Genomic DNA, 17,376 nt, shown 5'->3' on the forward strand with positions numbered 1-17,376 from the left:
TTATTTTGACAAAACTTAAAATAATTGATGGGTTAGTAGTATTCCTGCTATCAGCTTCATTGAGCACTGTGCTGTCCCTTCAAACAGTGTTTTTCTTTTTCTTGTCCTCTCCTTGGTGATTAAGTTTTGCCACACAACACTTTAGGAATAGTTAGACAACTACCCACTGTGTTTAGGATGATGGCTTTTTGTAACAGACAGAACTATTTTGGATAGGACTATAGCCTACAGAGAAACAAATGGAGGGGAAAAAAAGATAGCAAGCTTTTGTTTGCTTGTTTACAGTACACTCATATCACTGCCATTCCTGGTAGGCACTGTACTACTTTCCTCTGCAATGCACAATATGTAGATACTGCAACTTATAAGATGGCAAACGTGGTAAAACATCAAAGCCAGACACTACGTAAGGGTACACTGTACTGTGACACATAGTATGGAGAACCCGGAATTACCTCTCACCCGAACTACGCTGCGTGAGTGTATCTGGTCTGAGTCACAGCTGTCTTTGAGCAGCACTCTAGACTATTCAGCCCAGCGTCTTTGGCATGGTATTATGCTGCTTAAATTGCTTTCACTTACGACAGGCCAGAAGAGATGGTTTGTGTTGTTGCAGTATGATGCTGAAAATACGAGCATCGATCATGCCATGCCAATATTCTGCATCAAACTCGGGAAGCTGTCCTACTTCTTGCCTATCGAAAGACCTCTTGCTTGAGGATTGTGTTATGATGTACTCTATCTCGCACAAACCACTGTTTAGACCTACCGCTGCTTAGACTTATTGCCAACCTTGTTCTTTGTCAGTGTGCTCATGCTCTCTTCAGAGAGCAGTGAAGAGATCGTAAGGGAGGTGGATGAGGCTTACTTTATTGCAAGATATAATCCAGAACTTCTGATTAGTATTTCCATGACCTCTGCATAGCAAAGTAGCAGAGGATTGATTATATTGTGATAGTTTAGCTACAAGTTAATAATCTTTTAACTGTAATAGTTTGTATGTTGACATCAGTTTCTACAAAGATAAAAAAACCTACTTATTTTTGAACATTGTGCTTTTATTACTCAGCAAAAGTCAAATGATAAACACCTATTATCATACATGGTGTTTATTCTTCTAGAAGAGTTCTTGGTTTAAAGGGCAAGTACACATTTTTGAGGGAAGAAAAAAAAAATCTTTCATTTCACAACTACATTTTGCCAGTGGAGAAACTCATATACTCTTTTCACTGATAAATGTTCTTACTGTAATTCATACTGTCCACAACTAAAATGTGGAAACCTTTTCCCTGAGTTACTAAGAATAGCCTCTGATAGTCTTAAAAAGTGCTTCCAGAGAAGTGCTTATGCCTCATTGAGATGGCTGCACAAAGCAAGCTTGCACTGTCTTTATGTTGAAGAATGGGGAGAAGGGGGATTTGTGTTCCTGCTTCTATTATTATGCATTTAAAACTACATTTTTTCTTACCCTTTCACCTCACGCTGTGTGCTGCTGCTTATTAATGACTGAGAAGCTGTACTGAGTGATATAAAACAACTTTGTCTTCCTCCTTCTCTTGCATCGTTTCTCATCTCTTTCTACCTACCCAGCTGCTACTGAAAACCTTGTTTGAAGAGAGACCTAGCCATCAGAATTGTACGGGATTAAACAGTGTTTGCAACTTTAGAACAGTTTCTTCTGGCAGCTTGATGTGCAGGTAGAGCTGGCTGTTCCAGAGGTGTTAGCTTCAACATTCTAGTCATCTCTTTCATGAAGACATATGGCCTGATGAGCTGGAATGAGGAAAAGGGGAGAAAACAGTTTGAGTTCTTGCTATTGGTTAAAATCATCTTTCATTTTTACTGTGACAAAAATTTATATAAATTTCTTTTGGGATATGTGGGGAAAAAAAAAGGATCAGCCACTGCATGCAAAAGTAGCAGTGACAAAGTCAGTTTAGAGTCAGCCTCTCTTGGAGACAGTCGAACTAAGTCTTACTTTGCATGAAAACCATGTTCCAGTTATTTAGTTCTGTTTACAGGAACAGTCTTTTCCCAAAAAAAGGGGGGGGGACACCACACACCACACACCACCTCTTTGTCATGGTTGTTTCTGATTTATTCATTTCTTGCCTTTCTAAGAAATTAGAAAAGCCAGACCGAGGGTTTCCACCACATCTTGAGAAGCATGTCAGAGGTACATCAAGTCACAGAACACAGGAGCACTATTAGAAATTTCTCTGTTTCCCTGCTTCCCTCCAAATATTGTATTAGATGTTGCAGGCTTAAGAAAAGCAAGAGACTGAGAAGCAGGTAGGCTGTAAAGCAGACAATTTCTGAGCCATTTAACATAAGCAGTTAAGGGCTGAAATTTAAAAAATACCTTTGAAAGACCAGTCAAGCCATTGGACAACCCCAGAGGTTTCCTCGCCAAAATCAAAGCATGTAGTACTCAACTGCACACTGAACAGGTTCTTGTTTTCTCAGTATGTTCCAAACAGTAGTGAAGGTTGTAGTGGTCTCAACCTTACAGTGGTCCCATTAGCTGAATTCTGTGCTGTGGCAGCAAGAGTTCCCTCAATTAATGTTTTTTGCTTTTTGAAAGAAGTACCTTAACTTGTAGGTGGCTGTATTTAGATCCCAAGTAAAAGAAAAAGTATGCACTTCTAATAGTATTTTAGAATATGAAGGCTTTATTAGAGTGGCAGTCCCTCATATTGCTTGCTTATTATAGTCTTCCACTGACTATTTTTAATGCTTTTAAGTTCCCCTTAAATTGCTGCTGTTCGTCTGTCCATGCTGGTGCGGTATAGGTCAGGTCACACTGAATCACTGATTGATGCAGGAGTTGCTGAGCAAGTATTTTTGTATGTTTCATTTATTTCTGCTAGTTCTGCATTTTTTTCATAACAGCTGTTTAACTGCGCTTTATCTAATAAAAGTTTATATCCCTACCAACTACATAGCAACATTTTGAAGATCAAACAGTGGGCCTTTGACACGAGCCTAGTTATTCAAGTCATACCAGCTCAGTAGTCCAAGACACATGCATGGCTGGATGCTGCCCAGTGCCACACTGATCAGGCTTCACAGATACACTGTGTGTATTCTTCCAGATAACGGGGGGTGGGAGCCCTGTTAATTCTATCCTTCATTCTTCTGAAAAATGGTCAGTCTACACCTAAAGGGAAAAAAAAATTGAGGCTGGTAGTTACAACCTGTATTCAACATCTTGTGTGATCATGTTGTTTCCATAGGGCCCATTATCCCAGTAAGGATATTAGATCAGTGGGGCAAGAAATAGAATTCAGCGTGTGCAGGCAACTGCAGCCCCTATTAAGTGTCTTCTGCAACCTTGATTTGACAATGTTACGAAAGTTTAATAGACTTTTCTCCTTCAAATAAAATAGCTTCAAGGTGTCGAGGAGTATTGTGCTGCACATCTTGGAGCTCAGATATCAGAATAATGAGTATTCTAAATCTTAATAAGAAACAGACTCTTTTAAAAAGCAATATTGGTTTTTTGCAACTAACAAAAGAGAACATCAGCATTCATTCACAGATTCAGAAACAATTTATTTGTTTCAGTTTTGCCAGGCTTGTTAAAATTTACATACTCTGATTATTTAAACAATTGGCTTTTTTTTTTTTTTTAATAGTAATGGTAAGGAAAATGCAATATGCCTCTAAGCTGTGGGGAAGGGTGTTCTTCCAGCACATGGTGACGAGTGGGAGTGTAAAATAGTCCTTTTAAACTGCTTAAATGTCCTTAGAGCTTTAAGTGTTGTTATGTCTCAGTATCTCTTTAAAGATATTTCAGTACCGGCTTCTTGAGAACTGCACTACAAGAGCAAAAGGAAACACTTCCACTGTGGTATCTCCCAGAAGTACAGTAAGTCAGGAGATGCGCTACAGATGCACTGTAGAAGGACAGAAGTCTAATTGCAGACCGTGGAATGAAGAACTGCATGTAAATAGAGGACAAAGTGCTGTTGAAATGTTAAATTTGGAAAGGCTTGGGATTTGTCTAAAAGGCACAAATTAATAGTTCTGGTCTAGAACTAATAGTTCTTTTAAGGAATACTAATGTCAAGGAAGAAAAAAATTAGGAGCCAGAAGAGACTATAGGTAATGAAAGAATACAGTCAACAAAGGGAAAACGGGGAAACAATTTTTAGTTAAAAAAACCCACAACATACACACACACAAAACCAACCAAGCAAACAAACTCCCCCACAAGAATTAGTCGCTTTTCTAACCTTTACTTGTTTCTCTTCGATGCTCCTCGTATATGACTTCTCTTCTTCTTGCTGAACTGGAAGGTACAGATGGCGTGGAAGTGCTAGAACTGAACAGAAGATTCATCTCTGTCATCTGGTGCGTACGCAGCTGGCAATGTAAATGCCTGAGAGTTGTGTTTCATCTGGATTGTCTAGGCTATGACTCTGGAAGGTGGTTTGCTTCATCCTAAAATGTGTCTAGAATATGTGAATGAATCCCCGAAGGTGCCTGTCCCTCCTCACTGAGCGGAGAGAGAGCGCCTAGAAACTGAGACAAGCTAAGTTCTGGATAGCTGAAGCTAGGTGATGGGAAACCTGCCCTAGCTGCCTGTGTCATCTTTTCCTAGAACCACAGGAAGCAGCTCTTCTCCTGTAAGTTAATGAAAAGCAGTGTAGCTAAGAGGGGATATGACAATGTTTGGGAAAATGACATTACTGCAATTTTATTTCTTTTGCTGAGGAAGTAAAGGTTGCTGATGTAGAGGTAAGCTGGTTTACATCTGTGGAATACAGAGGCACAAAATTAAATGCTTCAGTGATCACTAACTACTGAAAAGCTGCATTGAACAATGAACAATTCTGAGTCATGATGGCAGAGCTCAGTATATCCTGATGTGAGGAAGTATGTTAACATGAGATGTTACATGCTATTGGTATCAAACTAGTCTCAAAAACAACAGTGATCACATGGAGAATAAAATAAGGCCTATTTAAGTACAGTCTTACTACGTTTGTGAATAAATTTAAATTTACAAAAGCCTGGTGCCAAAAACCTATTTGGCTGCTTTTTTGTGAAAGGAAAGCTCTCCCTTAACATGCCTTTTAGTACAATGATGCTTAGCTGAAGTGTGTGTTTTCATAAGAGATCCGTGTGTTCCCGATAATATATCTGAAAAGCAACAAAATGTGTCTCTTATATGAATACCAGGGAGATGATCCCAGTCACTGCCAACCTGGCGGGTGATCGCTATTGCAATATTTGAGTGTGTTTGGAGGGGTCACAGCAACCACGAGAGCAGCCCTGCTAGTGTAAGGGAGGGGGGTTGTCCCTAATAGCGAGACTTCTTAAGCAGCCACATGTATGGTGTTGACCATAAGACAAAAACATGCTCCAAAGGAAAAGCCCTAATGCTGCAACCTTTGCTATTTCAGGTGGTCCTCTTCAGCAGGGTGGCCCTGGGGCGAGGTGGGTGTCCCCAGGCGAGGGAGCGTGGCCGGGCTGCAGCCCACAGGACAGCCCGGCAGAGCAGCAGTTGCCTGAGCGAGGCGCAGTTACGGCTGCACTTAAGGATCTGCTCTCGGCACAGAGCGGGTGCGCCAGGCCATCCGGGGCAGAGCGGAGCAGCACCCGTACAAATCCCCAGCAGCAGGAGGGGCAGAGGGGAGAAGCACAAAAATATGCATATTGTCAGCTCTTGGCAATTTGCTGAAAATATTTTTTGGGAAGTCAAGGGCATCGTGGTGGCTTCCATTCTGTTGCTAACAGCTGTGCCCTGGGGCAATGAAGAGGATAAGACAGGGAAGACAGAAAGGTAGTGAAAATTTCCTTTTTGGTTTCCCTTAAATTAATGAGCAAACAGCACAGATGGAATAAGTGAGGCAGAAGAAGAAATCCAGCATAAACATTCCCTGTAGAGTGCCTAAAATGAAGACATTCTTTATATAGAACAGGACAGCAACCAAAAGGCATTTTCACCTTTATCGTTTGTTTTGGGGAGAGCTGTCCAGATCTTGCTATAGAAAAGGACAGTGACAGTAATCATCAGCCCTGTAACCCTCCAGATATATATTTCCATCCTTGAAATAGCATGCTGGTTTCCATAGGTGCCCTACTTCTGCCACCGGCCCGGCAGCCTGTGCTGGAAGGGGCAGGTGCTGGTATGGGCAGAGCCAGTCAAGTTCAGTGCGTGCTGTACTGCCATCATGCCAGCAGCTGACGAAATTCAGTTGACCTGTCCAAATTTCCCTAGTCTTGAGGTTGTGCTGGAGTTCATTGCCTTAAGACTCAATGTCTGTCAGATGTGGCGATTTTTAACTTCAGACCCAAAGAATTGCTAATAATAGGCTACTAAATAGCATGCAATTAACTTTCTCAGGCTGTTTATTAATTTTACTTAAGCCACCACCCATTTTTAAAAGCAACTTGTTTGCCAGTCTTCAGTCAGATTTCTTCAGTATAATACTATCAAGCTTTTGTTTTAAGTGTGTTGTACTTGGTGCCGCTAAGGAAGTAATAAGTCATCCCGAATACATTCCAGGTGAATGTTACTGTTTCGTTTGCACTGAAAATGGTAACTGTAATATTACCACTTTGTACTTCAGCATGTCCTGAAATTAAGTCTTAAAAATGATTGTGTGCTATAAGCATATGTGGCCTTTACGGTAGTGCCCTGTACGTGAACCTCATTTGTGTGTGGAGTCATTGCTATCACCACAAATCGAGCAAAAGGAAATTTAAAGAACAGATTTTTTTTTTAAAGTGACTCATTGCAGAAGTACACATGGAAAGAAACATTACAAAAAAAGCAGAATTAATTTTTACATAATTTATTAATAGTAGAAATAAATTAATTGCAGGCAGATTAATGCTGTCGTTTGTAAATTGGTATGTAATCTTTATCCCGATTAAACTGCAGATCTGCCTGGGATTGAAGTTAACAAGATTTGGTCTGGACTCAAAAGCCAATCTTTATTGTCCTGCTGCCTGCGTGTAGAGATATCTTGAAATAAAATAAGTTAACACTGTTTCCTCAGCGTGAGAAGAAGTGTTAACAGTTCAAGATAGCTTTCCCTTCTGGTTTTCTTTCTTACGTCCTAGTGTCTGCATCACCCTGTGTATAGCCAGGCAAAAGCAGAGTGCTACCTTTCGTCGTAACATGCTAAGGAAGAACTAACACTTAATGAACAAGAATCGGCCTTGCATACACCATACCTGAAGATATGGTAGTGAACAGTCTGGTGACAGTGGTTTGAACTGCATGTTAATGTGGTCTCAAACATGTTCATTTTATAAATGATGTTTCAGACATTCAAAGAACCAGTTGGAAATCAACGCTTACCTCACACAGTAGGTACATGTAAAAAATCTCTTGAAGACAATGAAGTGCTTTAAAAGTACATTCTCCTCTTTTCTCTTCTGTTCAAGTGCATCAGTGCATCGTTGCATCAAGCACCCAGTGCATCAAGTTATCCTTATTTCCTACAAAGTAAAATTATGTTTGAGATCCTGGAGCAACTGTGTTCCAAAAATGTCTATTTTAGTAATTCCTTATGCTCCTACTGCAAAAGGAATTTGCCATTTCGAGGTTTTTATAATGGGAGTTTTTGCATTGGACTTGTGGCTGTAAACCCGTAGCAAGCCATACCTTGTAATCCACAAGCCTGAGGTAGCAGGTATCTGTATTCAGACAAAATTCCAAGGAAAATTTGCATCAGCAAGCCTTGGCTGAATGACAAAACAACTGCCCAAGGGATTATCTGATGCAATCTGAAGATAGGGCCTAGACACAAAGAAGTAAATTCTCTCATGTGAGCAATGCCATTGAAATTCAGGCATTTTCCTAGACAGTGCTGAGCACTGCATGCTGAAGAATAATGTAATTTAAGCTTGTGAGTAACCTCATGGACTTCAGAGACTTTTTGAACATGTTTTGAGAAGCAATGGGAAACTCTAGATCTATTTATTTCAAAAGTCTCAACTTTTCCCCACATCTCCTTTTTGTGCAGTAGGCTAGGGCTGTATGCACAAAGCCTCATGATGTTTGAGGAAGACATTGACTCAGTGTCCTGAGTGTCTGAATGTAAATGTAGAGAACTAACACTATGCTAAAAGTGTGAACAAACCCACAACTTGAATGCAGTCAGACCTGTGGGGCTTTCAGTTTACTGAACTCATTTTAAAGATTGGGAAGAACTGGTTAAGAACATGAGAAATGAAATCATCCCAGTTTCCAGTTAAAGGTTATCCCAAACATTAAATTTTAAAAAATATCTGTGTACTGTTTGCATCTGGAAGGTCAAGTTCTTACTGAGCATTTTTGATGCTCTGAAAACCAACTGATTTAAGTAGTGTGGATACAGGCTCTGTGTAAGGACACCATCCACTCTATACTGGCTGCAAAGGAAGGAATCCCATTAAAAGCTTAGGAGGTGATATAATTTAAAAAAAAAAAAAAAAAAACACCAAAAAAACCCATTTCAGGAAGCGCATTGTCTTTACATCAGTGTGTATTTGCATGCACTGGGGCTGAAAACCTTTAAATGATGACCTTCGGTCAGGTACTCATTGAATCTTTCTCCCCTTTTAAGAGAATATTACAGATCTAATGTGAATTTTTGAATAGCTGCCTGCATATTTTGTGGTAGATGTATGCAGTGTAATCCATTAACACCTGAGCGGTTCCCTTAGCACAGACAGAATGAGACAGGTACCTCAGCAATTATCCCACCTCACCGACATCCTCTGCGTCAGCAGTGCCTTGGGAGGTATATACCTCCCTCTCCCTAGCAAAGTAAGAAATTACCGCACGCCCTCAGACTGATCAAATCTATTGCATTTAAAGAAACTGCGTAGCCTGATTTAACTCCCACTGCCAGCAGCTTCATGCCATGTATTTTAGACTTTGGTAGAGTTACTCCTGCTTTCCATTGGGTGCTGCAGAGCAAGGTTTACACAGGCACCTTGTTTGTTTCTTCAGATAATAGTCAGGTTTTTGCAGGTTCAATCAGGATAACTGTTAAAGGTTGTTGCCACTATGACATTCCTTTAATAATTTTCCCAGTTTCATTTCTTCTACTAATGAAAAAAATGTGTATTTATCTTACATTCAGATAAGAAAATACATTATGATCTAATATTGCAAAGACTAATTTTCCTTTTGTGGCTTTAGGATCATGATGAACAACTACAGCCCACAGATACTAAGCTGAATGTCCCAAGGGCAGCATCAGATTTTGTGCAGGTACTACCAGTCTTGCTTGATATGACTGGTTTTTACTTGACTTTTTCTTCTAATGTGAAAATGTCATTATATACTATATACTAAAGTCTATTACATCACGTAATTATTTCAGAGTTTATCAACCACATTTGTAATTTTGTCCAAATGTATTTGATGCGGTTTGCTTCACATGTGGATTTCTGGGTTCTTGGTGTAACACCTGGTCTTCTCTTTGGCTTCTCAGCAAAATACATCAGTTATAAGAAGCTACAGAGGCATTATGGTACTCTGCAGAGCTAGAAAGCCTTCGGTTCCTGCCAGCTGGAAATACTACATGATCTGACATTAGCAGGGTTAGGAAGAAGCCACATCCATTCTGCAGCCTTCATACTGGGGCAGTGTCTGCCCTTATCTTGTCGATTAGCATTAGTTATGGTACTGTGTACAGCATGTTCTCTACAATTTCCCTCAGGGCAGACTACACAGCCTGTAGTTCCCTATGTCATGGCACTCACCCATTTTAATTATAGGTAAAATGGTAGGTTTTTTCCAGACTAAACAGAACTTCTTCAGGATTCAAGCAGTTGTTTTAAGTTCAAAATTATTCAGATTATTTTTAATTAACTCCTTAATAAACTGTCTGCAGATTAACCGGTTCCCTTAATTTGGTGGGGTTTTTCACATGACTAGTTATTTTTTAACAAGCTGTAGTAGATAATGATGGAATATAAAGTATATCCCCCTTACTGCAATATATTAATTTTATCTTCCTGCTACTTTCCAAAGAAAATGCTAATTTAGTGTAACTCCATTTTCTGCATCGTGACTGACAGCTTTACCCTCCCTGCCCACTGTCTGATCTGTTCGGCTGTTAGAGTTTCATCTGTTCCAAGTTTATATAAGGAACTTAGCCACTTGTCTTTATCCCCACAAACAAAAGGGGTTTGATCAATAACTGTAGCTTATAGCTTTAGGCATACTCTAACTTTAGCAGTAGGGGCTGATGCCAAAATCAGTATTTTATAATATAAATTCAGCACAATGAAAATTATTCAACCATTTATATTCTCTATTCATAGGTAAGTGGCTCAGTACAGTCAAGTTAATACTGGAGACCTCCACATTATTACACCTAGGTTACAGCAGTGCCCAGCGAGAGCTTGGCCAGACTGGAGCCCGCTTGTGCTAAACAATGTACAAATGCAGACCGTTTGCAAACACGTGCACAGTGGCTTAGCCTTACTAATGTGAATATTTCCACTTTTTTTAGTATGGCTGACTGTGTAGGACAATAAAATTAAGAAAGTGCATCAGGGTTTACGGAACCAGGGACACAGCCAGCAGCATGCGCAGGTTTGCCAAAACTAACAGAACAGCACATGAATTAAAAATGTTTTGCCCAAAGCTACATCAGTTACATTCGTAGGATTACAAGAAAAACCTCTTATGTTGATAGATGAGAATCCAGCTCTTCAGTAGATGTGTTGCACGTAATCTTACCCTAATAGCTCTTAGGGGTGACATCACGTACAAAGCCAAATGCTTGCAGCCAGGAATGGAGGGACATGATTTGCAGCAGCTATTCAGCACTCACACCACAGTAGCTCTCAAAGGCATATTTTCTTTCTGGGTTTGGGCATCTTTCCAGATGTAAGAGAGACGTGAAATACTACCTATGTAACATAAGGTTATAGAATAGGTTTAGCTTGGAAGGGGCCTCTGGGGATCCATTCCCCTGCTCTGAGCCCATCCAACAGGGTCAGGTTGCTCAGGGCCATGTACAGTCGGGTTTTTAATAGCTCCAAGGATGGAGAGTCCACAGCTTCTCTGGGCAGCCTCTTCCAGTGTTTGACCATCATAATGGTAATTTTTTTTCTTACACCTAATTAGAATTTCTATTGTTCAAACTTGTGTCCTTTACTTCTCATAGGAAGGTGAAGAGAAAAATGTTTCTTCAATAACCTTCTGAAATAAGAGAAATAAAATAAAGCCAAATAAAAAAATTAAATTTGTCTAAACTGTCTGAAGCAAGCAGAAATTCCTTACAACATATCTGGGAGGACCTGTTTACAATTTTGTCCTTTACTGGAGGGCTGATAATTACTAACTATCTCTGGAACAAGACAGAATTAGTATTACTTCAAACCTTTTTCAGTTTAGTTTACCTTGTGATAGTTTTAGGCATCAAAGTTGCTTGCACACCATTTGAACATTAAGTCAACAGAACTACTCAGAGGATGTGAATTACAGAAAGTATATTTATTATTCAGCTTTTGAACTGTAGTTTTACTTAGTTCAAGGGCAAAAGAGGCTCCAGATAGATAGCCCAAAAATCTAGATAACACAGATGCAGACAGCAAAAATGACGGAGTCGCACTAATGACCCTGCATGGCATTGCTGAGCACTCCAGATTCCCGGGGAACTAGTTGCTGTTCCTCCTCAGCCCAGGCAGGTTTCTTGCCTTTGTCCCACACTACACCTGAGCTACTAAGCCCTGTGGAGAGCTGGGGCAAGGCTACTGGATGGCCTAGAAGGACTTCACTGTTTGTCACTTACTTCTAAGCGTTGGGCAGTTTGGTTGGAGCAATGGTTCAGACCCAGCTGCTGGACGTCCTGAAGAAAAAAGTATTGGACACATGCAGATCAGATCTGCAACTGGGGACACTGAGTTTGTGGATGCAAACACTGCTGTAGTGCACAGACAGCCTGCTAGCACATACAAGACTGGGCAGGCGAGAGGCGCGGTGTGCATGTAGAAGTTGTGAGGAATCTCATCTGTGCCAGATTTCATGCACTTCTGTCAGGGAAATCACAGGAACACGGCAGTCCTACCGCAGGGTGCGATGCAGATGCTGCCTGCTGCTGCTGGACTCAAGCTGGTTCTGACAGGGGCAAAAATATGTTTTCACTGTGCTACATAAGGTAATATCTGTGGCACTGATATTGATCATTGCTGTTGAGAATTGACTCTTATTTCTCACATACATTTAGATTCTAATTTTTTTGAGAATGCTGCAAGAATTTTTCCCTTCTCAGCTCTTTACTTCAGTCACTTCTAAATCTCTGAGCTGAAACAAAGCCAAAATATTCATGTATTTGAATTAGGCTATAGACAAAGCTCATTCAAAGGGGAAAAGATGACTATGAGTTCTTGAATAGTAAGAACAGATGATTTTTCTATTTTAACTAATTCTTTTTGTTGCTATATTGTTATTAAAAACAGCTTTGTTATTAACTAGGCAAAGCACTGGTTTTATTTCGAGTTTTTGTCCAATCTTGTCGTTCCAGAAATTTACGTTTGGGCATCCATGAGAAAATATGCCCACATCTGGAAATAAATGCCAGGATATCTCCATTTGTACATGCCCATTTGCAAACATTAGACAGCAAAAGCCACTGAAGATGGTATTCTGGTTCTGCATTACCTTTTCTGTGGTATTTTCTTTTAACAAGGAAGAATGTCACCAGCTGAAGTCTTCTGGGCACTAAGTCCGTCCAGTATCTGGTTCAGTTTACACTGGAACATCTCTTGAGAACAGACTGATGCCCAAATTCATACCCAGCAGCATCTGCCAAAAGATGTGACAAAGGCTGCCTGACCCCTGTAACTCAAGGTCAAAACATAATTGACCTTATGAGGCAGGTACATATTAGGGAGTATCCACATGTCTGCACATGTGGATGCCAAGCTTGAGACAGGTGAACTCCTTTTGCTCCCACACATGCTGTCTTGCCTAACAGGCTCCAATCACTGGTTATGGGTGCTCCTGCTGTGCCTAATGGTCTTACGGCAGTTGGTAGGGGCAAATCCACCCTCTCCACAGGAACGCAGAGCTGTTCCCAGGAGGATACTTCCCTGTGGTGCATTGTGAGACTTGGTTTTTCTTAGCAGGCTCAAGGGCAGAAGTTGTGTTAGTCTGCCAAGGCATATGGCTTTGCAGGGCCTGCACACTGATTCTGTGTTTACTGGCAGTTGTGGTTTGGGACACTACATCAGAGAGACAGTTCCTCATTATGTGAAGGCATTGAGTATGGAGACTGAACACAGAGCATATGATAAATCTGGCAAACAAGATGAATGCTGCGTTCTCATCCATCAACGCTTAAGGAGCAGCAGAACAAGGCACAGCATGGTAGGTGGGATTATACTGCCTTGCTGACATGGGATGACCAGTAATGGCTCCACAATGTCTGGAGGATGTCAAGGCTGTAAGGGAGGTACTCCAGTCTTTCAGGGCCATGGTACATGACTGAAGAAATCCATTCAAGTACTGAAACAGGCTCTCAGCAATTTTACTTTGCAGTCCATTACATTTAGAAGATTCAGGGTAGGGTTGGCCTGTGCATGTGGAACACAAAATCAAAATGGCACTGGCTTGAAAATCACCTGGATGTCAAGATTGCAAAAGCATGTACATACAGCCGTGACTTGCTTTTGTCACAGCCTGTAACTGGAACACTAGAGGCGAATATTTTTTTGTGGAGCAGAGCCTACATACTGATGGATCCCTTAACCAAACAATGTGCCCTCATAAGAACTATAGACTTAAGGTTAAAGGAGGCAATGGAAATTAGGGATGCCATATGTGTTCAAATTCATGCCACGCCTGACAATTCTAATGAGTAATTACTCACTGCAAATGCATGTGCTGTTTTGTGGATTGTGAACTGTTGTTAGACAGATAGCTTACAGATTTTAAAGTGCTTCTTTTGCCTTTTGGGGTTTTTTTTTTGAGCGCTCCTGGGATGAGGGCACTGTTAATCTTTATGGAGTATTTTGTGCCTAATTAATTGTAAGGACTTAGGTAGCTGGGGGCTTTTATTTTCCTTTACAGAATAAAATATCAATTAAAATGTAAATCTCTGCGATTGCTGGCTTGGGGACATGGGGATCCCTATAATTGAACTGTGTAGATTACTCACTGTTTTCAAATACATTAATAATAATATGTTGGCACAGCTGCTCCTTCTTATTTCCTTACAATTAAATGGACAATACCAAGTATTAAAAACAAACGATGACCTGTATTAATTTTGCCAGTGTATGCAAGGGGGTTAAAATAGTTGTGTAGTTAGAACAGCTGATTGATAATAACAGTTAACGGTCCGTATCAAAAAGACTGCAACCTGCATGAACAAAAACTGATGAAAAATGCAGGAGTTTCACTTACCTCCTTGCCTCTCCTTATTTCCTTTCCATTTCATGTCTTTACTTGGACATGTGATGCAGGGCTGGCTAGAGACTACCTGGATGAGAACTGTTTCTCCCCTTCATTTGCTTGAGCTGTCCGTCTCCCTGGAATTGTCTTCACTCTGCAGCAGGAAAAATGGAAGGGCCAGATTAACTTCCTGTTAAGCAGCTGCAAAGGAATCTTTGCAGTGAACGGCAAGTGCATCTCTCCAGAACAAGACACAGAGGTCTGACCTACGCTGCAGGGAGAGGGGAGCTTGGTACTCGTAACCCTGTACAGAATCGCAGACCCCCAAGAAAACATGCTGGAAATTGCTTAGGGTGGTTGTGAACTGGCATTGCTGTCCCTCACCTTGACTCTCTCCTTCTTGTACCACAAACCTGTGCAAAGTTCTCTGCTCTGTTCCTCCTGCATTTCTCTACCTCCTGGAACACAGCCTCTCTCTTTTGCCTCTGTGGCAGTATCTTCCACAGCTTTCTCCCTAAAATCCCTCCAGGGTAGCAGCAGTATGCTCAGCCTTCTGGCAGCACAGCTTATCTTGCAGATCTCAGAACGCCGTGCAGAACACACCCAGCTAGAATTCAGTAATTCACGCTGAATTATTGCAACATGCAGAAACATGCAATAGAAGGAATCCCTCCGGTACTACTTCTGTATGTCAAGATGTAGGGTTAAAACCTTCCTTCCTATTAATATGCCATTTATTTGAAGGCTGATGCACAGAAATAGCAAGACAACAACTGAGCATAACTGAATGCTCTGAGCAACTGTAAAATTACAACATTAGCATTTTCCTTTATTTTTCATTAAAGAAAATTCTGTAGCAGAGGAGACAACATGGTATCCTAGAGGTTAGAGTACTTCCCTGGGAAGTGAAAAATCTGAGCTTTAGGCCCTCTTCAGCCTGAAGAATTTGAATCTGTACTTCTCAATAAAATGCCTAATCATGCTACAAAATAGGCTACAGCAGTGGTGTTCTCCGTCTGTCCTGCTGAAGCAGAGCCAATGTGCAGCAGAGAGCACAAGATTAATGGGACCAGGGAGGGGGGACAAGCAATAGGGGACCTGTGTGTGGCACAGTGAGATGAGGACTCCCAGGAGTTTATGAGTGCTGGAGTTTTGTTCCTTGCTCCAAATGATATTTATGTATTTTAGCTTGTGATGCTCAAACAAGCAGGACTAGCAGCAGAAATCAGGGCTCTTACCCCTTCACTTAGGGTTTGATGAAAAAAAGGTCATTGTCATCTCATCTGTACTGCCTTGTTCATTTGCATTATGAGTTTACTTCAACTTTAAATGCTCCTTGCAACACTGAACTGGAATTATGACGGCCTTCCATGTGATACTTAATACCATCGTCTGGCAGGATGAAGCCTTTACTTTGCAAGCCTCAGAGCGGAATTTGAAAGAATGTTGCTGATTGCAATCTGTACTGAGCAAAGCAGTTAAGCATGTGCTCTGCTTTCTTTGTCAGAATTTGAAGTTTTGAAGCAAGAAACTAAAAGAAGAAACAAGCTGTCTTCTGGCAACAGAAAGATACAAGTATAAAGACACTATCAATTCAATACACAATACATTTATGTCTTTAGTCTCCTCTAAAGTAATACAAACTGCCAAAATTAAATTCAAATAAATTTTTAAGATGCTGTTTTCTTTGTTTCTTTCCCTTGGTGTTAGTTTCTGTACTTTGGTGGGCTCTGTCTGAACGTCTCTTCAGTCTCACATTGGTAATTTCATCTCCAGGTCCCATGCATTATCATGCCCAGCCTTTCTAATACTGTATGCATTTCCTGCCATGAGCAAGCTGTATGCAGCTGCAGCCTCTGCTACTGAAGCATTTCAGCACCATGTCTCACTGTCTTCAGCCGCAGTATTGAGCCCCCACAAAACATCCACACTTGGACTCTGTATAGCCTTTTGGCTTGCACCACCGTAAGCTCTCTTGACTCCACAACAATCAATGCCATAATGACATTAACATAAAAGCACTAGGTCAGTGCTGCAAAAAGTCCCACATCACAGGCTGCAAAAGTACTCCCTGTTTCATTTTCTTGGTTCTTGTGCATAACTAGTTGGGAAGTCTTCAGGAAATGAAATTATTTTAGCTTTTTGCATTAAAATAGTTTTTAAAATAATGATCAAAGTATATTGTGTGTCTGACTCTTCTCCTTTAGATTGGAGACCTAAGATATAACTGATTAACATTTATGATGTTTACTGATTAATAAACACACCTCTAAGAGACTGATAATACCTTAATGGCTAATGAACAAATGTCTAATATTAGCAGTACCGATTCACAGCTGTACGACTACAAACACAACAATTCTGCGTTACAGGTATATTGCCCGTTACTATCAAGCATTGGAACAGGCTGCCCAGGGAAGTGGTTGAGTCGCCATCCCTGGAGGTATTTAAAAGACGTTTGGATGAGGTGCTTAGGGACATGGTGTAGTGGTGGTCTTGGCAGTGTTAGGTTTATGGTTGGACTCGATGATCTTAAAGGTCTTTTCCAATCTCTGCAATTCTGTGATTCTGTGTGATTCTGTGTAATAGTAGTAATTCACAATTATATGACTATGAAGAAATCATATAAATCACATGCAAGCTCTATCACGTTACAATTCTATTGCCTTCCCTTCTCCACTTAGTATTAGGGCACAAGCCCATCCCTTTTCACCCCACCCTTACACGCCAAGTCTTTTGGACATAGATCTGATGAGAGTCAGGCAGGTTGTCCCAAGGGTGTTGTCTGGCATCCTGCAGGGGCTTGGGGCCACAGGTCAGCTTTACCACTGGAGGTGTCCACACTTCTGCAACCAGAATATCCCACCCTTCTTTGTTCTCCACTGGATTATACCTAATGCCTATTATTTTAATTATTTCCTGGTTTTTTCCTATTTAATTATTTTAATTCCTAGTGTTTATTTTCCTGAGCTCACCTTTTCACCAACCCTGCACCTCCCTTTCTCTGCCTAGACTCC

The 17,376-nt window shown here is 40.8% G+C and overlaps 1 long non-coding RNA gene across 3 annotated transcripts in view; it reads right to left on the reverse strand.

Moving 5' to 3' along the window:
• LOC142405398 (uncharacterized) overlaps window positions 1-17,376 on the reverse strand; it is a 25,758-nt gene continuing 8,382 nt past the window's right edge. Inside the window, exons 2-7 of one of the 3 annotated variants that reach the window (XR_012774161.1) lie at window positions 14,372-14,513; window positions 12,626-12,769; window positions 11,757-12,082; window positions 4,239-4,327; window positions 3,005-3,160; window positions 1-1,773 (exon numbers count right to left, since the gene is read on the reverse strand). This is a non-coding gene — a long non-coding RNA (uncharacterized LOC142405398). Of the gene's footprint in view, window positions 1,774-3,004; window positions 3,161-4,238; window positions 4,328-9,308; window positions 11,165-11,756; window positions 12,083-12,625; window positions 12,770-14,371; window positions 14,514-17,376 lie in introns of those variants that run through there. The other 2 variants (XR_012774162.1, XR_012774160.1) reach the window with 2 other exon arrangements.

Source organism: Mycteria americana, chromosome 1 (assembly GCF_035582795.1).
Source record: "Mycteria americana isolate JAX WOST 10 ecotype Jacksonville Zoo and Gardens chromosome 1, USCA_MyAme_1.0, whole genome shotgun sequence".
Classification (NCBI taxonomy): domain Eukaryota; kingdom Metazoa; phylum Chordata; class Aves; order Ciconiiformes; family Ciconiidae; genus Mycteria; species Mycteria americana.